At 44.8% G+C, this 7,474-nt stretch overlaps 1 protein-coding gene and 1 long non-coding RNA gene across 3 annotated transcripts in view; one reads left to right on the forward strand and one right to left on the reverse strand.

The window, feature by feature from the left end:
- Nucleotides 1-3,961, forward strand: part of LOC109288551 — a 12,498-nt gene extending 8,537 nt beyond the window's left edge. The window contains exon 2 of the long non-coding RNA XR_002095184.1: nt 1,996-3,961. This is a non-coding gene — a long non-coding RNA (uncharacterized LOC109288551). The remainder of the gene's footprint in view (nt 1-1,995) is intronic.
- The window catches only part of SH3GL3 (SH3 domain containing GRB2 like 3, endophilin A3), a 137,122-nt gene that overhangs the window by 100,539 nt on the left and 29,109 nt on the right, over nt 1-7,474 (reverse strand). The gene's annotated exons all lie outside the window — the stretch shown is intronic.

A 7,474-nucleotide genomic window follows, 5' to 3' on the forward strand; every position in this document is an offset into this window, starting at 1 on the left:
GGGCGATTTCCGATGCCCCCCCACTGCATGGGGGGGCTCTTCCACAAGCCCCCCGACTCCCGCCTGCTGTCCCAGCCCCACCATGGCTGCCGTTCCCACCCCAGCTCCCAGCCCTTTAAAGAAAAAAAACCCAAAAAACCCTGGACTTACTGGTTCCCACCCAGCAGGGGGGCAATCTCTGCTGCCCCCCACTGCTCTGCACCACGTGGGGGGGCTCTTCCATGAGCCCCACAAAGCCCCAAGACTGCTGCAGAAGCTGGTGAGTCCGGGGGGTTCATTTTTTTTTTTCCTCAAAGGGCCTAAGCTGGAGCAGGCGGGGCAGCCATGGAAGGGGCTGAGACAGCAGTGGGGGGTCAGTGGGTTCATGACAGAACTCCCCACATGGCATGGGGCAGTGGGGGGGCAGCGGAGATCGCCCCCCACACCTGGCAGCACCCGGTGAGGGGCTTTTTTTTAAAAGCACTGGCAGCCGGGGCGGGGCAGCAGGCAGGGGGCCCCACCATGGTCCTCTCCCCCTCCACTTACCAGCATGGAGTCCAGCTTCAGCCCCCTGCTGCAGTGGGCGGGGACTGCCCGAATCACTGAAACTCTCCAAACCTTTTCTGAAGATTCAGAGAGCTTCGAATTGATTCAGACCTTTTCATTGGTCCCCCAATTCAATTTGAATTCAGAAATTCAACCACCGAATTGGGCCAAATCTCCTCTGAATCAAATCAGCACCAGAAGCTTCGCACAGCCCTAGCCATCAGTATGCTGATGACACCCAGCTCTACCTCCCCTCTTCTGATCCAAGTCCTGTAGTGTCAGAAATGGACACCACCAACTGAAGTAGATCAACTGTGTCACGATGTGTCATGGCATGGAATCCAGACAAGACAGGTGACTGTGACGGGCAGACCATGTGATGGGGGAAAGACTATGATACCTATCATTGGTGGGGTTCAGCCACCCTTTGTCATTCAGGTTTGCAGCCTGGGTGTGCCCCTGGATAATCTGCTGCACCTGGATATTTAAATTACAGCCATGACTAGGAGCACCTTTAATCAACTTTAAGTAATGAAAAGGTTGCGACCCTTTGTTTCAGATTCTGATCTGGCCACCATCATCCATGTCTTTGTGACCTCAAATCTAGACTTCAGTGAGATCTACATGGACTACCCTTGAAAACCATCTGAAGGCTGTATCTGGTGTAGAATGTAGCAACCTACCTTCTGACAGGGTGGGTCCCCAAAAGCACATTACTTGAGTCCTCCAGTATCCGCACTGGCTCCCAGTAGCTTTCTGGGCATAACTGAAGATGCTAGCTTTTGACCTACAAAGCCCTAAATGGTTTGGGACCTAACATTCTAGAGGACCACTTTCTTTCCTATGCCCCTACTGCAATCCTAAGGTCCCTAAGGAGAGCAGCCTCCTAACATACCATTAACAGACCAAGGCCACTTGGGGAAAACACACAGGAGGTCGTTCCTAGCAATTACTCCTCAGCTCTGGAACCTCCTCCCTCTTGAGGCCTGCCAGAGCCCAAGACTAGACATGTTACACAAGCACTGCAAGACTTTTCTGTTTGGGCAGACATTTAGCAACCACTACTAGACCAGGATGTTGTTTAGTGGGTCTCTGGCTTGTTTTATTTATTCTAATTGTCCTTTTAAATTTCTGTCTTGCTGTAAAACTGCCCCAAGCCTTTTTTGAGAAGGATGGCATATAAATCACATAAATAAAAACATTTGGATCCTCTAACTTGGGGGTGGCCAACCCCCAGCATGCATGCCACAAGTGGCATGAGCAGCCACTGTGTTTAGCATGTGGCAGAGCAGGGAGGAGATGGGGCTTAACTTGTGGCACATTTTAACTTAAACATGTGGCATGCCTCCCAAAAATGCAGACCGCTTCTTCTCTAAGTGTTCAGTATTTCTCCCCTGAAACTCCTTACACCTGGAATGGGCTCCTGCTTCCTTTTAACCCATCGTTCTCTCTTGTTCCCCCTCCTTTAAGGGTCTGCTCACTCACATCCACTGAAGTCAACTGGAAGAGTCTCAGTGACTTCACTGCACAATGGATCAAGCCTCCAATGCCATCTGACCCCTTCATCTGCAAAGGCTTCTGGTGTAGATCCCACCAACATTTCCTTCTTCCTGTGTTTGTCTGGCTGCTGCTCCCTAATTGTGTTTCCATCTCTGTCCCATTGAGACTGAGCAGTTTGGAACAGTGTTCTTTGTTTTTTTCTACACATTATTTTCACATGGACATATAAACCACCATACCATTACCAGCAACTTAATTTGGTGGCAGACCTCAATCCAGTTCCAAAAGCCTAATACTTGTCTGTGTAGTGGGGAAAAACTGGATACAACAGTAACATGCCTGCCTGCCTTTGAGTCTCTGTTCTCTTTATATTGTCTTCAGTAAGTTAACATTACTTTGCATGAGTGACACCACTACATTTCTGTCCTTGTCACATGATATTTATCAGCTCCTCAGTCTAGTGAGTATTTATACTGTATTGTCCTAGAAAAAGCTGGCATATGTTAGTCACAGTTTTGGTAGACTGCTTCTCTCTGATTGCTATCCCTTAGAAAGAAAGAGGATAATCAACCTAGGACACAGCTCATTAAATTGTATCATATTAATTCCATTAATAACCCTATCAGAGCACCACTCTATAACCCTTCCGCAGGTAAAATTCAATTTGACTAGGAGAAGTGGCTTCTAGTCATTACTTCAGATTTTAATAAGTAACTATTTGATTTTAATAAGCACTAAATATACAGCCTCCAATTCAGTAGAGGTGCTTGCCTAATTTTAAGCATATGAACAGTCCACTGACTACATTCACTAGGGCTAGGCCTGTGCTTAAAGTCTGATGCATTCTTTACAACTTTGCTTTATCCAGCAACATATTTGCAAATGGAAAGGTACTTAACATATATTTTTTCGTATAGTTAGGTCTGACAGGAACTTTTCAGTCAGCTCTAATTAGAATATTAAACCACAACATTTTTCTGCTAAGGTAACAGACTCGATTTGAAAGAGTAAAAATTAAAACAAAAAAAAAAAACCCACTAAGATCATGAACCATGAAATATGAGACACCTTATGAATCAGGGCCCATGTGTAGAAAATGAGCAATTAAGATACTTCAAGCATTGACATCATATATTTCATTCCTGAGCACATTTAATTGCACTGCATTATTCATAAAAACACACTTGCCCTAAAATGAGTCCATGACCAGCTATTCCAATTTACTGCACAGCTTTCATGGAATATTGAGAAGCCCTTTAAAATCAGATGCAGTCTAATGTAGGCATTCAATGGCTGTGCAAATACAAATAAAAAGAGAAGCAGAGCATGTTGGGAGTCATCATGACTATGTTGCTCAGTTATCACTTTGACTTTGCCTTATTTCTCAGACATCATCCAAATGCCTATGCATCAGAAATATCCTGAAATTCCTCCAGACCTTTTTCTGACCTTATTCTGGACTAATTTCAATGGGAGTTTTTGTCTAACTAAGGACAGAGTAAATACGCAGAAAATTGGATTTCATCTGCTACTTTTGCACTAGCCTAGTTCTGCTTTCCAATGGCCCAATGGAAACCTCTTGATACTGCTGTAACTCAAAGGCAGTTTTATCAAGCCCATTTGAAATGGTATTGAATAAAAAGAAGGTTTCAAGATTAGATTTTAAGATTAAGATTTTAAGATTTCAAGGTTAGTTTTCAAGATAAACTACGCCCAAATTTCATCATGCAATCTCTATTTCTTCATTTTGTTTAATTCAGCTTAATTGACAGTCTTGCAAATAGGGTAAATTAACTTGGAAATTGATTAAATCATAGTTTTTGGTTCATCAGGTTTTGAATTAGTTCCAGGCAATATTATTTTAATAATACTGTCTCAATATGCTGTTGAGAGACCAGCAGCAATTCTGCGTGCATAAAAAGGTGATAATCAGATTTTAAAATATCTATCTGTCTATGACCTCTACTTACTGCCCTTCTCGAAGCTGTTTCCATTTAAATCAAGACAGTTCCTGGGGATGTCCATTCCCACAGAAAAAACTAATTGATTTTTCCCCATAATCTTGTATCAAAATACTACTTACTTATCTAAATACTACAGCACTTACTTACTTTTTGCATTTTATTAAATCTCTTAAAAATGGATGGTTTATTATGCTCTCTCTGCTTTTTCATTACCCACTATTCTGGTTTAGCAAGCAGCAGTGCCAATTCGTTTAATTTTCCTTTTTAAAAGAAAAAACAAAACGATATCAGCTCTATGACTTCCACTGATACCAATATGGTATACAGGTTTCCCCTCAATTTATGCGGTACATGCATTCCCGGAGAACGGCGCATAAGTCAAATTTGCATAAAGTGAACCCACTTTACCGTGTAATGAATAGGGACAGGTTCCCATGGTAGGGACCAGGGAAGGGAAGGGAAGGCGGGGAGGGGTACTACTCCTGGGGCTGCACAAGGCAGAAAACCAGAGGGAACACAGTGGCACTCACCCCAGCCCTGGCTGCAGCGGCCCTGAGAGCGGTGGACTCCAGCTGCCTGTAGCAGCTGGGCTGCACTGTGCCTCAAACCCCTGGGGCTCTGCTGGTCCCCATTCACCCCAGCCCATACTGGAGTGGACCTGGGAGTAGCCGACACCAGCTGCCTGCAGCTGCTGGGCTGCACAGTGCCCTGTAGCAGCTGGTGTCGGCTGCTCCCGGGACTGGGGTGAGTGCCATGCCCTGCGCCACCCAGGACTCCGCTTGTCTGCACTCACCCCAGCTCGTGCTGGAGCAACCCCGTGAGCAGCTGACACCAGCTGCCTACACCACGGCATGGTTCAGCCCAGCGGCTGCAAGCAGCTGGTGTTGGCCACTCCTGGGGCCACTCCAGCACAGAGCCCCAGGGGGTTTGGAGCATGGTGTAACCCAGCTGCTATAGGCAGCTGGTGTTGGCTGCTTCCAGGGCCCAGGTAAGTGCCGTGCCCTGCACCATCCATGGCTCCACTTGTCCGCACTCACCGCAGCCCGTGCTGGAACGGCTTCGGGAGCAGCCGACACCAACTGGCTGCACCAGGGCACGGTACAGCCTAGGTGCAGCAGTGAGTGCGGACAAGCTGACCCCCAGGCAGGGCAGAGCATGGCACTCACCCTGGAGCCCAGGCACGGGGGTACAGGGGGAGTATAGTGCAGCCCAGAGGCTGCAGGCAGCTGGTGCCGGCTGTTCCTGGAGCCACTGCAACTGGGGCTGGGGTGAGTGGGGCCATGGCCCTTTCCCCTCCCCCCACAGACTTATCTGGTTGGGGGGGGCATCTATGCTGATCGCATAAGAGCAAATTTACCTTGAATATAATGAGTTATGGGTCTAAATATGCTCATCGCATAAGAACAAATTTGCATAGAAAGAACCCGCATAAATCGAGGGAAACCTATATTATGCAACTCCCAGCCCCTTCCATCACAGTCATCAATGCTATTGCTTAACTTTCTATAAATCTTAATAATGTACTATTTTATGCAGCTACCTATCCTGCTAGTGTGGGGGAACCAACCTTGCCTTTGAATCATCAAGACTTACTTGTCCATTATGCTTGAGAGTTTCTGAAGAAATTGTGAGCCTCTATTTAAAATGATAAAGGTGGGCTGTTTTTCAGGATTCAAAAATAACCTCCTTTTCATTCAAACTTGCAATGCACAAACAAGCAAGCAAACAGGCCAGTTTCCAGACAATTTGCTGGGAGCAAAAAGAGGAAGAGGAGCCAGGCATCAGGCACCAGATCCTGCTCCTGGAAGGTAAGTGAGCCAGGGCTGTCTGTACGTTTGGCTTGGCAAGCCTTTGTTTGGCTGGCTGCATGTTTGGGTGTGTGCTTTGAGCACCTGGTGAGCGCTGCTAGCTGAGTGATTGCTGCCTGTGTCTGACAAAAGCCCTAAAAAGGGGGCAGAGTAAGGACCTGGTCCTCAGAAAAGCAAACTCTGACCCACTCAGGGAACTGATGGGCAGGATCCCCTGGAAGGCCAGTTTGAGGGGGAAAAGGAGTCCAGAAAAGCTGATTGTACTTGAAAGAAACCTTACCAAGGGCACAGAAGTGAACATCCTGATGCGCAGGAAGACTAGTGAGTATGGCAGAAGACCAGCATCTTAGTAGAGAACTCTTCAGCGAGCTAAAACACAGAAAAGAAGCTTACAAGAAGTAAGCTGGATAAGCAGCAGCCCTGCAGAAAAGGACCTGGGGAATTACAATGAACAATAAGCTGAATATGAGTCAATCATATGCCCTTGTTGCAAAGAAGCCTAGCAGCATCCTAGGTGGGATCCATTAGTAGAAGTGTTGCCTGCAGATCAAAGGAGGTGATTACACCCCTGTATTCAACACTAATGAGGAACCGTGTCCAGTTTTGGGCCCCCCACTATAGAAAGGACGCGGATAAATTGGAGAGAGTCCAGCGGAGGGCAATGAAAATGGTCTGAGGGCAGGGGAACGTGACTTGAAGGAGAGGCTGAGAGAACTGAGCTTATTTAGTCTGGAGAAGAGAAACCTTAGGGTTTATGTCTGTGAACACTGCCAAAAAAACAATGGAGCATTTCTTTCATTATTACTGAACAGTGCTATTTTAAGTAATCCTTGTGAACAGTTCAAATTATTTTTTCTGATTGAATTAATCTAAACACATGATCCAATTGGTATGTGCTCTGAATATTAAAAATGCAAAAAGGTGCCCCACAGACTTTCTTCACAGCACTCTTAACTCAACAGTAATGAGAAACAGTAATGAGAAGCTGCACTGAAAATTATGTCTGAAAATTACAAAAAGTAATTTTATATTTACAAAGAGAGAGAAGAAGAAAAATGCTTGCAAGATGACAGAAATGGAACTTGCTCTTACACAAGTTTATATTTATACTGTACAGGTATGTTAAACATGCTAGTTATTCCAGAAACTGCTAACACAATTATAGCTTTAGGGCATGTCATCCTGCTTATACAAAAACAATTCATGTGTTACATTTTACATATTGGTTCTGATAAATGGAACATTTAAATATTTCTCTGTCTTACAATATTCAGTGACACCAATTTAAGGTTTTCCATTTGAGTGGATCAAAAATATGCCATAGAAATTAATTGATACAAGATGATGTATTATAGCTTCTGTTAAATAATGTCAAAAACATATTCTACCATCATAAAATTGAAACTATAGTGTCAGACTTGGAGGGCCTATATTCTTCCTAATAAGACAAAATAAATATTCACTTATAAATGTATTCCTATTTATATATTTGTACTACACTTCAAATAATCAAGAGAAAGGGATTTGCCTTCTGCTTCAAGTGCTTTAAGCAAACATACTGCAAATGTTCAGAAGTTAAAATACTACAACCAGTCTTACTGTATTTTATCACTAGTACCTAGTGCTCTTAGAAGGTACCAGCTTACTCCTCCTCTCTCCCCACTCCAGCCACCCAAA

This window comes from Gavialis gangeticus, unplaced genomic scaffold (genome assembly GCF_001723915.1).
Source record: "Gavialis gangeticus isolate Ggan-Ray unplaced genomic scaffold, GavGan_comp1, whole genome shotgun sequence".
In the NCBI taxonomy this organism is placed as follows: Eukaryota; Metazoa; Chordata; order Crocodylia; family Gavialidae; genus Gavialis; species Gavialis gangeticus.